This window comes from Vicugna pacos, chromosome 15 (genome assembly GCF_048564905.1).
Source record: "Vicugna pacos chromosome 15, VicPac4, whole genome shotgun sequence".
NCBI lineage: Eukaryota > Metazoa > Chordata > Mammalia > Artiodactyla > Camelidae > Vicugna > Vicugna pacos.
In genome coordinates this window covers 39,483,705-39,500,510 of record NC_133001.1, presented here as the reverse complement: position 1 = coordinate 39,500,510, position 16,806 = coordinate 39,483,705, and the positions used below count along the sequence as shown (strand labels likewise).

The following is a 16,806-nucleotide window of genomic DNA, read 5'->3' as shown; positions in this document are numbered from 1 at the left end:
CAGTCCACTTCCTTACCAACAAGTTCCTTCCACCACATTTACATTTGTAAACATGAGGCCACATAAAGACAAGGTCTTACTTTTTTTGTTCTTCAAGCCTGAACAGCAATCCTTCACTGCTCCTGATGTGACAGATGGTAGCAGCGGGTCCCTTGGCTTCAGAATGTGACCCAGGCTCATGCCCTCCTTATGGGGCTCTGGGTCACACTCAGATTCCTCTTCGAGCTTGAAAACATTGCATCTTATGACAACCCTTGGCGCCTTGTGGGGCATACCCAGCACGAGATCCTCTCACCCTCCAAATTTCAGAATGAGGTCACACGCACATATATCTCATCTTTAAAGAAGTATTCCTAACTCATCTTAAGAAGAGTCTAGATCCAGACGTGGCCAGTTGGAAGTTCTTGCATGTCTTCTGTGTGTTACAAGCTGTGGAAGAAACTGTCTCATTCCCAGATTGTCACAGTTCTCTGCAAAGGGCCAGATGGATCCTGGTCATATTTGGAAATTGCATTTTAACTTATAAGTGAGCAGTGTTGAAACAGGCCCATAAAGCAAGATGATGCAGATAAATAGGAAAAAGCCAACCGGGGCACAGATAGTAGAGCGTGCAGCCCAAAGACATGCTGCCTGTGTCTGGGAGTTTCCTTGGCTCCCCACAGGGAGTTAGAATCCCCTGTCATGTTCTCCGGGTCAGGATTCATTTGTACTCAGCCAATCAATATTCAGAGCCTCAATCTTCACTTTTCCATAGTAGCTGTGCTTGCCTTCTCCAGAGATGCTGGCAGAAGGGAGAGCTTTACGGTGGTGGAGGTATCCCTGGTGCTCATGACCCCAAGGGGGCCTTTGAATGTTAACTGGCTGGTGAATGTTAAGAAGCATCACTGGGTGAGACACTGGGTCTGTTTCATGCCTTAAGTCCCTGCCTTGATACCGAGTTCATTCATAGGTTTACTGAGAACCTACTGTGTGCTAGACACCGTGCCCATGCTGGACACATACACTTGGCTCTTGATCCCCCAGTAAGAATAGAGTCAGGACTCTGAAAAGGAAACAAAGGAAAAAGGAACCACGTCCCCACTCACAGGTACTGTACACCTGTAGAATCTTCCCGCGGGATGACTGATTTCCAGAGAACTCTGGCACCTTGCCACAACCCCCTAAGTTGTCTGAGGTAAAATTGGAATAGAAACCTCCATTCTTGCACAGTGGCTCTGTCTACGTGATAAAAGGCATCGGATTGAAAAAGTGATCAATTCCATGCTCTTGACAGTTGGGACAAAAGAACAAGACTAAGTATCAGCCCTGCCTGATTTATCTTGGGCAGCAAGGTACTTCTTTTGTGTAACAGGCATTGTTCCCTGCTAATGGAGCGCCACGTTTGGAATTAGAAAACCCAGGAGGAGGCCAGGTTTGCCACCTCTTACTTGTGTGGCTGTGCACAGACCCCTGACCATCTCTGAGCTGGCCACCTAAGCTGTAAAATGGAGATGACAGGTACTGTGCCTACTCTCAGGACTCAAGGTGACAACAATGTGAAGTGGCCTGAAAAAACTCTAAAGCAGGGGTTGGCAAACTATGGCCCCTGGGCCAAATCTGACCCACCTTTGGTTTTTGTAAAAGAAGTTTTATTGAAACACAGCCACACTTCCCTGTTTATGTACTCTCCATAGCTGCTTTTGCAACATACAACAGCAGAGCTGAGTAGGTGGAGCAACGATCACATGGCCCACAAGTAAAAATATTTACAGCCTGGCCCTTTACAGAGAAGTCCGCCCTAAAGCACTACCTAACCCAGGTAGAGTGTTGCTGCTTGACGTCAGGCACAAGGGGAAACTAAAAGGAGAAATTCACAGAATCAAACGTGGTTAATTGATCCATCACCAAGAATTTATCTTAATGCAATGGAATTGTATCTCCAATTGATTCATTGAGTTTTTTTTTTTACAGACTCTTAACATTTATAGTCACATTCGTGTCTCAAAAAGATTTAAAGATGTGTCCTGCCATTTCTCTCTGCTAAAGTCTAGTTTCTAACACATTTTTTACAGGGGTGGACATGAGGCATTCTTGAGCAGTTTTCAGATGGGTTTGTGGGTACTGACCATGAATAGGAGAACCCACAGCTCTGTGTACAGATCATGACCTACCCATAAAAGGGGGAATGATTTCACAAAATTAATGGTTGGAAAGGATCTTGAAAGTTTACTATTTAGATATCTGCCTGCATTTAGATTTCATTTTTAGTAGAAGACCCCAAGACATCGCCTTTCAGGAAACAGTGAAGCAAGTGGTCCAACTATGAGCAACTGAAGGCTAGGATAGTATTTTTCCCTCCTGGATTCACAGAGCCCAGCATGGTATTATAAATAGAGAGATGGCTGATAAGTGTTTGCTGACTGAATGGATGGATGTTTCTTCATTTGTAAAATGTAGAGAATGATAACGCCTGCCCTCTCCACCCCTCCTGATGTGAAGCTGAAAGCAGAAGAGGATGTGAAAACTTTCTGGGAGTTGCCAACCACTTGCTGCTCTTCTGTTGTTCTCTTCACATCCCTGGAACTGACTTAGGCTGGCATTTGCTTTCAGGGGCCTCCTTAACAGCATCCCCCCATCCAGGCTTGCTTTAGGGCTCCACTCTGGTGGGGGTGTGGGATCTAGGGCAAGGTGCCCTGGGGAACAAAGTAAAATCAAGATCAGCCTTCAAGAAGAACAGGAGTTTCCTTAGGGACCACGCACCTGGAGAGCGGACTGGGGAAGTCAGGGACAGAAGAGGCAGGAAGCTCCCTGCCTTAACTGGTGATGCAAGGGGGTCTCTTGGGTTGATTGCATGCCTATTTGGAGATGTAAGAACTTGGCTGGTGGCGCTCCCTACCCACTTCCAACTGCCCCATCTTCCATATGTCTCCAGGAGACACTACCCAGCCACAGATCTTTGTAGAAGTGCAGACATCTCCAGACAACTCCAGACACCTCCAGACACCCCCAGAATATGAAGGTGCACCTGGAGTTGCCATGTAGCAAAGTCAACTTTCCATGGGCTAAGGAACATTCACTTGGCTCATGTGAAAGCCAGACCCTGATGTTGCTCTTTGCAGATGAACCACACATCAAGCTAGGAGGAACTTGGTGGCCACCCCCTTTCGGCACCCCTGTGTAGAGGTAGGGCCTCTGAACAGTTCCAGGGGCATCTTTTGTGCACATCCTCCTTTTTACCTTCTTACAGGCTCCTAGGCTGGAATCTCACCTGCTTCTGGTTTTAACAGTTCCCACCCAGGAGGTGGAAGCATCCTAGTCTTAGAGTCACTCGCTGATTTCTCCACCACCTTCCTCACTTTCAAAGGACCCACATTTGATTTTTTTTTTTTTTTTGCTCCTTTCTGGGCATTTCAAAACACGTTTGAATAGAAAGAAATTTTAAAAACAGATATAAATGAGTGTCTCATATTTTTTCAGGAGTATTTGCATCCTAAAAGGGTCACAGGCTTTGAACTGTAGCATTTGATTAAATAGAGGGAGTATTTCTCCCTCTGATCCACACAGAGCATGACCTCAAATCCAAAGTGGTCAGGCTCTCAGGGCTTGGGCCCCTTTCTGGGTAAATAACCCAGAGCCCACACCCTCTGCTCTACCCCAGCATACCTTCCGCCTGCGCATAAACACAAGACGTGGCTTGCCCTCTCTGGTTCACACTGCATCCATCCTTCAAAGTTCAGCCCTTGTTTGCCGTCCTCCCCAGAGCCTTCTCTGGCCTTCGAGCACATTTCCTTCTCTCCTTACAGCTGAGTTCCCTCAGTGAGGCACGGATTTTTTTCACCCCAGGAAAGGTATTCTAAGGACCTCTGAGTTTGGGTGACAGGGGGAGACTGTTGTGAAAGGAGTGGCCATGAAAGAACAATCTTGAATCTGTGATGACCTAGCACTGGAAGTGGGGAGGAGGATTCTGTGTAACAGCACCTCTCAGCCCCTGAAAGCTCGGTCCGGACCTGAGAACCCATGGCTTCACATCTCAGGCTGTAATATCCACTACTCCAGAAAATCGAGCTATGTGGTTAGAAACCCAGGCAACCCTTTGGAAAAAGGAAGTCAATCAAAAACATCTTTTAGGAAAACCATTTGGCAGTCAATACTAAGCATAGATACGTCCTCTGATACAGGAATTCCTGGGTATAACCCAACAGAAATGCTTACACTCGTGCCCCCCAAACATGTACAAGGATACTCACAACAGTGTTATTCCAAATAGCTCTGCTCTGAGAACAACCACAAGCCCATGAACCTGGGTAAATAATATTGGGGACCATTCATACAACAGAATGCTATAGAGCGTGGATAATGAACAAACAAGAACTACACGTTACCATACAGATGAAAGTCACAGACTTAGTACCGAGTGCAAAATCCAGACACAGAAATTCTATGATTCTATTCACATAACTTTCAAAAAAAAAAAGGGCAAAATTCATCTGTGTGTGAGAAGTCAGTTTCCTGGTTACTCTTGGGGTGGAGAGATTTATCCTCAAACCAATTATGCCTCTAATAGTTAAATCGACTCTGTTCCTTCCTCCTGATTGTTGTGATGGTCAGGATTTACAAGGCAGATTGAAAAGGGAAAAATTCAGTTCATTTAGGTAAGTCTTCATTAGACACCTCCCCACGGGCCCTCAACGGCAGGGGTGCAGGAGGAATCAGAATTTCTGCCCTCAAAGAAGTCACAGTCCAAAGACAGAGCTCCCTTCTCTTCCCTGGGAGGCTCACTCTGTGTGATGGTCAGTACCCAACCCACCCAAGAGTCCTCACTCTAGGAAGTCAGAGAGAGGCTCCCACCCTGTCAGGTCTGGAAGCTCTCCCCAGATGGAGAAACTTAGGCCCACGTCACTGGTTCAAGGTTAGGATCACAGCCCTAGCCCCGACCTCCTGTAGCCTGGACCAGGCATGTCCAGAACAAAAATGCTTAAGTCAAAGCCAGGCTTCATCCCACCTGCACAAACAGTATCTCCCTCTGCCTTCACAGGACAGAGTTACACACTCAGCTGACAGCTGACGACCTTCCTCCACAGTCATCCAGACTCTCAGTGAGTGACTTTTCCCGATGCCCAGAGGCCAGCAAACTGCTCCAGTTGAGGTGATTTCTAGATTTCTCACCTAAGCAAGGGCCACCCCTTAGCACCACTCTGACAAGTATCACACGCGGGACCATTTCGCTCTCACAGAATGTGAGTATTGTCATCGGGGTCTTCTGAACGTCTGATTTCAGAGGATGTCAAACCAGCCTATTGGCACCCAGAGAGCAGGACCCCACAAGGCCCCAGGGCCCTCCAGCCCCCTTCCAGAATTGAGGAGGCTCAGAAGACCCCTGGAAGGGCCTGAGCCCTGGGAAGTGACAGCACCTAGCAGCATGAAAAACTCTACCAAATAAATATTGATGGGAATCAGAGCTGGAGGGACCTCAGGGATCACCCAGGTCCAAAGATTCCCTTATTTTAGTGAGGAGACTGAGACCAAAGGGCTGAAGTCTACAGTTCGAAGTTACACTGATAAGCAATTGCACAGCTGAAAACAAAATTCGGGTCTCCAGACTCCAGGGTTCTTTCCATATACACTCTGACCTGCAAAGCTCATAGCCGGAGAAGCAACTCCCTTTCTCTCACCTTCTGAACCCAGATGCTGCAGAGGCCCCTTGGGGCTCTGCGTTAACCTGGACCCACCCTTGGATCTAAAGAAATTTACCTGTACAGGAGATCTTGCTTCTTTGAGCAACAGGACAGGCTGTAATCCCAATGCAGATAGAATCCGGCTGCCCGAGACCACATCTTATATGTGGTCCTTTCTATACTCAGGTGTTGTGCTGAGTCTGAGTTCCCGCCTCCCAGAGCCCTGGCTCCTCCCCGCAGTGTTTTCTGAAAGGGAGGGGAGCGCCCGGGGCTTTGTGATGGTGTTGTACTAATCCGATTCCTTCCTTAGAACATCACACAAACAAAACTTGTTCCAGTAATGCTTTGAACAGAGAGTTAGTCATCCTCTCACTTCCAATCTAGGGAGGGTATTTGGAGACATGACTTAGAGCATTACTCTGTTGCAGGAAATAGTGTTTATTACTTTCTTTCGTAGTCTTCAGAGTTTGATGCAGCTCCCAGGGATGTTTCCTGCTGAGGAGGAATTTTGTGATTCCTCTGTGCTATTGAGACATCTTTCTCTCTCCCTTCCCAAATCTACACCTCAAATCCCACTTTTCTGCCAGTTTTGTCTCCATGGCTTTGACCACTCAAAGCTAGAAATGTTCACCTCTATTGACTATTCCCTTACATTCCCCACTGGCGATTCCACCCTCAGAACACTTCCTGGCACTCATGTGGTTGCTCTTCTGTGAAGACTTCTCCTGCAGTCCTACCACCACTCTCACAGATTTTCATCATAGGGATTAAGCCAGTTCTAGCTTGTCTGACTCCAGGCTTGCACACATTGGATCCCTGGGACGTCGAGTGGTGGCTGGCACCCAGAAGGTGCTCAGTACATGCCAGTGGAATTAAAGAGTCCCTTACCTCTAGAACTTCTCCCTCCTGACCCTTTCTACCTGCTTCTCTGCGGTGGCCTTTTGCCCTGACTCTAATCTCTCACACCTCAATCTTTTTGTACAACTATCACCTCATTCATTTTATTAATACTGATAAAGAAATGAATAGTTGTTATGGATTGAATGTTTGTGTCTTCCCCAAAATTCTTATTTTGAAGCCCTAGCTCTACAGTGTATCTGTATTTGGAGTAAGGAAAGAAATGAATTTGTAATGATGGGGCCCTGATCTGACAGGATTAGTGTCCTTATAAGAAGAGACATCAGAGGGCTCTCTCTCCCTCTGTCTCTGACTCCCTGTCTCTCTCTTGTTGTGCACTAATGGAAAGCCATAGGAGGATCCACTGAGAAGGCAGCCATCTGCAAGCCAGGCAGAGAACTCTCATCAGAAACTGATCCAGCCAGAACTTGATCTGGCACCTCTAGCCTCCACAAGCATGGGAAAATGAATTTCTGTTGTTTAAACCCACTAGTCTCTAGTATATTGTTATGGCAGGCTGAGCAGACTAAGACAATGACCAGCATTTATTGAGCCCTTCCGACACGCCAGGTGCAATGCTAAGCACACTGCAGGCAGAGCCTCTGAATCTTTACAACTTTGTGAGGAAGTACTCTTATCATCCTCCCCTTTACAAAGAGGAAACTGAGGCCCAAAACAGTAACTTAACCAAGATAACTACAGCTAATAAACAGCAGAGATGTGACTAAGTCCCAGGGATGTCATATTCCACTAACATTTCATCACGTTGACAAACCAGAATAACCATCTCTGTTACTGTTGAGTCAAATCCAAAGTTTTTCTCCTGAGTTCAAAGCTCTTTGAACACTTGGCCCCTTTGATAAGGGAAACTTCAATTTCCTTTTCTGAAAAAGTCAGTTCATCTCCAGCTTAAGGCTCCCATCCAGTCACATATGTGAAAATGCTTTTTAAAGACTGCACCGCTCCATCTGCATCTGTGCAGAGGACTGCTGTTACCGCTGATCCCCGGCGTGCCTCCTGGACAGGACTTTTTCATTCTCATCTCCTCATCTTGGCCCTTCATTATCTGCTCTCTTACGTTTGCCATTACTTCAGGAACTTCTGGCTGCAGGCTGCTTCTCCTCCTTTGGTACCCTCTCCACCGCTTGCACAGGGCTGGGAGTCACTCTTTGTCAGAGTCGTTTTTATTATGGTCGTCATTGGGCTTATCATCAATTGTGCAGAGAATGAACAGAGCCTTCCAGATAGAGAGGGTGAGGCCTACGGGTCATGTCCTCCTTTGACTGTTCTTGAGAATTATTGTCCTGGGTGAAGGAAACAGATGTCCAGGGAGGCTCACTGGACTCTCACATCAGCCCTGAGATTGTCGGCCTTTCAGAGGCCCTGTGTCTCCTTCCCAGGCTTCTGTTTCTCACTCAGCACACACCTGAAGAAGGTAGCGAAGCCAAGTCCGTCTGGGGATGAGTTTGCCTATCTTTGCACAGCGAGGGCAGTCCCTGACCCGGAAGTGGGCTAGGGACCAAAAGTGGGTTGACAAATTTGTGATTTATGACTAGGAATTCATTTTCCTATGGAAACAAGCCTTGAGGGGTGAGGGACTTGCTAGGACGGCTTTGGTGGCTTACATAAGCTCCAGGTAGCAGGACCTGAGCACTTGCTGGATGTTGAGGTCCTAGAAGCAAAGCTGGGGGAGAAAGGAAGGGCTTCCTCACCAGTGCTGTGCCGCAGAGCCCTGGAGAAGGGATAAGAGTCAAGAAATGTGGATTCAGGCCTTGGTTCTACCGCTGACTATGTGAAGCTGAGTAAGTCACTGCCTCCTCTGAGACTCAATCACTTACATAAAACAGGAAAGCAGTGTTCCATCAGCTCTCTGCTTTCTGTTTTGACATTCTATGGCTCTGCTTGGGAACTCCTTGAGCAGTCAAAGGTGGGCAAGTTCGTCTCTTCTTACTGCACTCTCAGGACGAGCACTCCACCTCCAGGGATGAGATTCCCCCGACTTCTGGGCATGAGTACCCCCACTTCCTGGTCCTCTTCTTTCAAAGAATCCAAGCACTCTACACAAGCCTGACCTTCCACAAACTTAAGGTACTCTCTAAAGTATCTCCTTCCTTTTCTTCCAAACAAACTTCTCATTCTTTTAGGGTCCTGGAAAGCAGTCTGGTTGAAATTGTTCTCACTAACGTGTGAATGGCTCACAAGTCCTTATTCTCACCATAGGTATTGCATTTTTTTTTAAGAGAAAACTCATTACCCAAATGAATCCTTGATTGTCAGAATCTCAGGCAATGAAATCAGAAGTGAAAAAGTCCAGGAGAGGAGTAAGTTAAGGTACCTAGGATAGTAAATAGTAACTGCTCAAAAGTGTTTATTCTTGCTCACATGGAACATCTGTGTTATTTAATTAAGTTCACATCAAAAAAACAAGTAAAACTGCTACGGGCTCAACACAATTGTAAATGGGAAAAATTACTCAAATACTTGGGGTTAAGATCAAACCACTCCTGACAGCGATTCCCTTTTCTGCAAATATAAGAGCAAAGCAAGAAAATCTTGAGATGTTAGAGCTCTGGAAAGGGTTACTTTTGGCAGCCCTAGAGACAGGGATTTAAGGTCCTGGTGGTTATGGCAGCACCAAGACTTCATAAAATAAGTTGACAGGTTCTACTATTATTCTCTGAGGTTTCTTTCTGCTTTATCTTTGTTCAGTTGGTTACATTTGGTGAATGTATTTAAATAATAACATAACACTGTTAAAGAGGGAAAATAACCTAGGAACTCTGACATCATTGAAATAGGGATACAAGCAGTTGTACCTCTTTTGAAAGCAATTTGGTTATAAGTATCAAGAGAATGAATAATGTTCCAAATGATTCCATTTATAAGATATATATTAAGTAAATAAAACTGTGGATGAAGAATTATATACAAAAGAGGTGTTCACCTTTCATTGATGACCACTGAAACAGAATATATAACTCTGAAAGATAGCTTTTATTACTGTTGACAATAATTCTGCCAATGACTTCTATGTCCATTATTGAATATAGTTAATTAAATTATGGAATTTCCATGTAATTAAATATTAGCTTTCATTTCTATTTAATTATTTGAATCGTTTTCCAGGATATGTGAAATACTCATTGTATAATATTGACTGGGAATAAAAGCAGAGGATAAGTAAATATATATTGACAGAAACAAGATAGAAAATTACACCCAAATTTTCATAATAACTTTTCAATTAGAAGAAACAAAAGATTGAGAGAGAAAGAGAGAGGAAAGGAAGGCAACAAGGACAAGAAGAAAGGGAGACTAAGAAATTTTTAAAATATATTAGTAAGGGAAAGTGAATATTCATACCAGATATTAAGATGTAAGATTATAGTAATTTAAATGGCATTTTACTAAAAATAGACAAACAGCTCACTGAAACAGAACAGACAATTCAGACATAGTGCTTATATTATCCCATAATTTATAATAATGTATCTTTAACAAGACTTGACAAATCAAAAGAGAATGGAAGACTATTCAGTAGAGAACTGGTAAAGAATCTGGAAATAATTTTAAATACACTACCACCACGTAACTTTATATTAAAAAAAAGCTAATAATGAATTAAAACGTTACATATAAAAGTTTCAAACTACAGAACAATTTCAACAAAATAAAACTCAAATTCTTGAGCAGGGGAACTCTTTCTAAATTTAGTGTAGCAATAGAAGAAATTATAAAGAATAAAACCACTAGCTTTTGCTATAAAACAATTTTAAACTTCAATAAGTAAAAAAGAATAATGTTATAATCAAAATTAGAAAGCAAAATACAGACTAAATAAAATAAAAATAAATATAATTTTTAAATAGAGAAAAAGCAAGACATAGCTGCTGAGTAGCAGACTTTTAAAGACAGCAGTAGGCTCAGACTTCCACTGTTGTCTGCTTTTGTATTTTTAAATAATGCCCACTCTGGAGAACAGTATGGAGTTTCCCTAAAAAACTAAAAATAGGCTTACCATTTGATCCTTCAATCCCACTCCTGGGAATATATCCATAAGGAACTCTAATTCAAAAAGGTACGTGCACCCCAACGTTCATAGCAGCATTTATTTACAATAGCCAAGACATGAAAGCAACCAAAATGCCTATTGACAGATGACTGTATAGACAAGTGCTGATGTACGCGCGTGCGCGCACACACACAATGAAGTATTACTCAGCCATGAAAAATAATGAAATATTGCCATTTGCAGCAACATGGATGACCTAGAGATTATCACATTAAGGGATGTAAGTCAGACAGAGAAAGAAAAATACCATATGATATCACTTACATGTGGAGTATTTTTAAAATGATATAAATGAACTTATTTACAAACCAGAAACAGACTCACAGACATAGAAAACAAACTTATGGTTACCAAAGGAGAAGGACAGGGAGGGATAAATTAGTTCGGGATTAATAGATACACACCACTATATATAAAAGAGATAAACAACAAGGACCTGCTATGTAGCACAGAGAACTATATTCAATATCTTGTAATAACCTCTCATGGAAAAGGATTTGAAGAAGAATATATGTATATATATATGTGTGTGTGAGTATATATATAAAAATATACATATATATTTATATATATATAAACTGAATCACTTTGCTGTACACCTAAAACTAACACAACATTGTGAATCAACTATACTTCGATAAAAAATTGTTTGTTTTGAAAAGAAAAAAAAAAGGTTGGAGACTACAGCTCCAAACAACTAACTAACTGACTGACTAAATGACTAAATAAAGCCTGCTCATATCTTTTGCCTTTACCAGGCTCCTTCTGCCTGGACACATTTGGTGACGGTCACGGTCTTGTTTCACAGTCATTGGCCAACTGCAGGCAATTCACATTTCCAGTCTCCCTGCTCATCAAGAGCTCCTTCCACAATGGGTTGAATCTGGGGCCTCAGCAGCGCTGAGACAAGTTTTAAGAGAGACGAGAGCTCAGCCTTCTTCCTCAAGGAGTTTCCTCTGTTGCTCCCTTGGTGGGGAGACAGGCAAGATTCACCACTCAGGAAAGATGCTCAGGACTTGTGCTGGTTCCAAGGTCCCTCTGGATTCCTGTGCATTTGGCAGATCACTGCTTTGTCACTTCTGTTACCCAAGGGAGGTTATTTAGCGGGATGAGGCCATCGCTATACTGCTTGTAGTCCTGGATTGATGTATCTGGGCTCAGAAGCAAGCTCCTGGTTTTGCTTTCATCAGGAAGCTAGGAGCCGCATGTGCCGCTGACCTCTCAGGAGCCCTGTGTAAGCTCATCTCTTCCTGACATGATCACCGCACCAGCCACCTGCCCATTTTCTCCTATCTACTGCCTGAAGGGTTAAATTTTTTTTTTACAATTCAAGAGATTTTGGTAAGCTGCCTCACACCTTTTGTGGGTTGAGGGGAAACGAAGAAGGATGATAGACAGCTCCGTTGAGGATGCCCATGTGAAGATGCCTTTCAGCCTCTGCGCATGAGTGTCCCTCTCTGGGAATCATTCCTGTCTTCACCTTCAGGGTTGCTGTGGGGACTAGATGCTACAAGGGCAATGCCCACCCTCTAGAAATACAAGTGCAATGAAAGCAGAGCCTGATAATGAAGGTGGTGATGGGAGGTTTTCTAATTATAGCTCACATCTTGTAAATGGCAAAAGACTTGCCTTTGGGAGATGAGGTTCTTAGACCGAAAACTGAGCTGAAGGGGCTCATCAGGCAAATATTCGAACGAAACCAAACATCCACCACTGCCTCCCATGGTGTGGGCTTTCCTTTTTGTGATGTTGGATGTATCAGGTGAGCTCTGCTCCTGTACGCTTAGGGATGGAACCATCCTTCTGCCCATGAGAGCTGCCATGTCTGATGATAGACACATGTCCCAGCAATTAAGGAGATGTGACAGTAAGTATGAAGGGGGCAAGCTGTCCTTGGATGACCAGACTCTGCCTGTTACTTCACCTTCTTTTCTGTTTATACACTTCCTGAGTACAATTTCTTAATCTCCTTATTTTTATTCCAGATTTCCCTTTCCTTGTATGCACTCAGTTTTCATTCATTCAAGAGGGAAGTGAACTAGTAGTTACAGTAGTTACTTTTTACTGAGTTTTTTATGTATATATAATTATATCTATAGGTAGATATTTATATAGAGATTATAAAACTGTATTAGGTCCTTGAACTACAGTGTCAATGTATGCCCGCAACTGTGCTGTGCAGTGTCATTCTTAGACCTGATTTCACAGATGAGGATGCTGACATAAAAAGAGGTTAAATAGCTCAGCCTAATTCTCAACAAGAGGAGTTGGTTCAGTTAATGCACTTTTCCTCTTCAGTGGAGTTCAACAAAATGAGTCAAGGATGGTTTACTCATCTGGTGGGGGCCAGGCTAGTAGGGGCCCCAGCTCTACGGTTGTGGACGCTGCCCCCTCCCCTGGAACTGCCCTCCCTACTCCTCTACCCTCCTCAGGTTAGAGTCAGGACTTGAGATTTTTTTTTCCAGGTTGCCACTGCAGTTTTCATCTTCTTCTCCCTCTGGCCAGACTTTGACAGTCTTGGTGAGAAAGGGAAAAAAAGGGAAGAGAAGGGAAAAGCCCAATTTCCTAGCATCAGCCCCAAGGGCCCGGGCGAATGCCACACATTCCACTGTTAGTGATTGTTATTTCTTGGAGCCCACGAGCCATTCTCAGCTAAGATACAAATGAGCCAAAAAGTATTACTCACTGACTAATGATGTACTAGCTTGTTAAATAGGTCCAAAACACACAGCATGCCCACGTAGTGAATAAAAATAATCGTGATTATTCTATTAAGAGCTAACAATGTCCACCGAGCACTGTCATGTTCCAGGCGCTCACTAAGCACTCCCCATGCATTGTCTCCATTAATGCTGAAAAAAGACTGTTACAACAGAGCTGAGGCTTGGAGAGCGAAGCCACTTTCCCGAGGTTGGCAATGATGTGGGGAGACAGGGACTCTATCTACTGCAGGTTGTCTGCCTGGGAACCGCCAGGAGCTGTCAGGGTGACAGAATTTAGGAGCCACTTGCTGGGTTTAAGAGAGGCACCTGGGAGCCAGAGGGGGCTAAAAACAAATGCTATGTTGAGTAGGGAAAAAATTAAGTCCCAGGGGACTACATGCAGCAGGATATACTTTATTCCAAAGCAGGAAACCCCGACAATATGCTGTTATTAATGATAACATTAATTTTAACACCAAGGAAATAAATTCCAGGTCATAGCTGGCTCTGGGGGTGGTGAGGAGGCAGGGGACACGATAAAAGAGGAACACGTAGATAGATGCAATTATTGCTAATTTTTCCAGTTCTTGGGTTGGATAATGGATTCACCAGGAGTTCATTATATTATCTAAACATGTGTTCAATAAAAGAAAGAAAAGTAGAATAAAGAAGCCAGGTATAAAGAGTTTGTCCTGACCCACAATTATGAAAAAAAACTCTAATTTTGTGTATCCAAGGACCAGATATTTTTTATACAGGATGAGGGGAATAACAAATAAACAGCCAAGTACTCATTGTCAAATTTAAGAAATAAAACACTGTAAATATAGTTGAAGTTCCCTGTGTACCCATCTAATTCCATTTCCCTTCTTAGTCCCCAGAGGATACCATTTTCCTGATTGTTTTAGATTCCCTTTCTTTTGGGAAACTTCTGTGCACCATGAACAACAGGGGGTGTTTTCTACATGATTTAAAACTTCAGAGAAGTGGTATTTATTACACTCTGTTTCATAGCCTAACTCTGGCTTCATTTACTCAGCACTATGCTTTAGCATCAGATCCAGTCCCCTCATTTTCTCATTTGTACAGTATTTTAGTATGTGAAATTTATTTTACTGTATGAACATGCAAATCAAAACTACAACGTGTTATCAGCTCACACCAGTCAGAATAGCCATCGTTAAAAAGTCCACAAACGATTAATGCTGGAGAGGATGTGGAGAAAATGGAACCCTCCTACACTGTTGGTGGGAATGTAGTTGGGTGCAGCCATTATGGAAAATGTATGGAGATTCCTTAAAAAACTAAAAATAGACTTACCATATGATCCTGCCATCTCACTACTGGGCATATACCTGGAGGGAACTCTAATTCAAAAAGGTACCTGTACCCCAAAGTTCACAGCCACACTGTTTACAATAGCCAAGACATGGAAGCAACTTAAATGTCCATGATTGGATAAAGAAGTTGTAGTAAATATATACAATAGGATACTACTCAGCCATAAAATAGAATAAAATAATGCCATTTGCAGCAACATGGATGGACCTGGAGATTGTCATACTAAGTGAAGCAAGCCAGAAAGAGAAATAAAAAATACCATATGATATCACTTTTTTTGTGGAATCTAAAAAAAGGATACAAATGAACTTATTTACAAGACAGAAACAGACTCAGAGACATAGAAAACAAGCTTATGGTTACCAGGGGGCAAATTGGGAGTTTGGGACTTATAGATACTAACTACTATATATAAAATATATAAACAACAAGTTCCTACTGTGTAGCACAGGGAACTATATTCAGTAGCTTGTAATAACCTATAATAAAAAATAATATGAAAAGGAATATATATTATATATATGTATAACTGAATCACTATGCTGTGCATCAGAAATTAATACATTGTAAACCAACTATACTTCAATTTAAAAAAAAGAGTAAATAAAGGTTTCAAGAAAAAAAGAAAAAAAGAGGAGGAGGGAGTCAGGAGATCCGAGCTGTAACCAAGGAGAGTGTAGCCAGCCGCCTCCTCTGACAACCCCCACCAGAATCTCTGCAGCTCACCATGCTCCTCCCTTTGGAGTTCCCGCTGGGACCTCAACCGCATGTTCCAAACTTTAAATGCTAGCTCTGTTCTCTTTCTGACTCCCCTATTTGGTGGGACAGTGTCTCCAGCCATCTTGTCCTCTACAGTAGAAAATTCAGAATTATCCGAGACTCCATCCTACCCTATTTCCTCTTATTATTGCTTACCAAGATCTGTCAATCCTATGCCATTAAAAAAACCCTCTTTAATATGACCTTTCCTCCATTCCGAGTAGCCTGACTCCTACATTTTTAAATAGTTTCCCAACTGGTCTCTTGGCCTCCAGCCTCTTGAGCGCCTCAGTCCCTCCCCAGCACTGCTGCCAGCATTAGCAGTCCCACCTGGCCCATTAGTCTGTTTCCTCCTCGGTGGAGGGGAGTGTATGGGAGCCATCTGCCTTGGCGGGGAGGAGTATTTTATCACTGTCGCTGTTTAGAATGGTGCTAATATAAGGCAGATTGACTTTAGTCTTACTATTGTGTTTAAATTCTCTATAGACAATGCACCCCTTTTTGCCTATACCTGGCCAGCTGTTCTCATCCCTGTTATCTTTAGGATGACACTGGAGATATGATCTGCCTTATAGTGCTGCTGTGAATGTGAATTCAAATAACACTCACCCAGAACTTAGCCCAGGCCCCTGTAAGTGATCAGCACTTAATGTTAACAATGATTAGTAATAATATTATTATTGGCTCCTTATCCCCTACATGGTTCCTGTTTTGGCAAGCAAAGCCTTTTACACCTGGCCCCAGTCACTCCCTTCCACCCTCCTGAACCCCATACTCTAGTTAGCAACCTGTTTACTCTGCCTTCATCACACCAAGTTCTTCCATGTTCCCATGCCTTTGCAAGTGCTCTTTATGCCTCCAGGAATGTCCTCTCCTCCTTCTCTGTAGGTTCATCATTTAAGATCCAGCTCACAATCCTGCTTTCTGCGAGCCTTCCTCAAATTAGCCAGACAAAAAGAATGCCTCCTCCCCTGTGCAGCCGTATCCCTTGGCTCCCATCTCTTTGAAGCCTGCCTGGGCTGGAGCTCTTGGAAGGGAGAGACTGTAGGTGCTCATCTTTGTGATCAAATTTGTAACCGCAGCCACCAAAACTGAGGCTGGGCCATAATACAGGCTCAATACCTGTGGAGGTTTTGCTTGTTTTGTTTGGTTTTGTTGGAAGGAATGAACAAATGAATGAATGAATGAATGGGAATGGTTTTGACTTCACTCGGAAACAGGCAAAAGGTTTGGGTAGTGACAGTTTTGGTCATTTGGGGTAAGCTGATATTGGACCGTTCTTTCCATGCTCCCAGGAATACATTCCCAAATAATAGAGTGTCTTCCTAAGGGACTGAACTCAGTAACTAAGGGACAGTCTACATTTAAGAGCGAGGAGAGC

General features: G+C 43.3%; 1 protein-coding gene across 1 annotated transcript in view; it reads right to left on the bottom strand.

Moving 5' to 3' along the window:
- The window catches only part of CAPN14 (calpain 14), a 35,756-nt gene extending 29,958 nt beyond the window's left edge, over positions 1-5,798 (bottom strand). Inside the window, exon 1 of the mRNA XM_072938333.1 lies at positions 5,731-5,798. The gene's annotated coding sequence lies outside the window, so the exon portion shown is untranslated. The remainder of the gene's footprint in view (positions 1-5,730) is intronic.
- Positions 5,799-16,806: the final 11,008 nt, after the last annotated feature.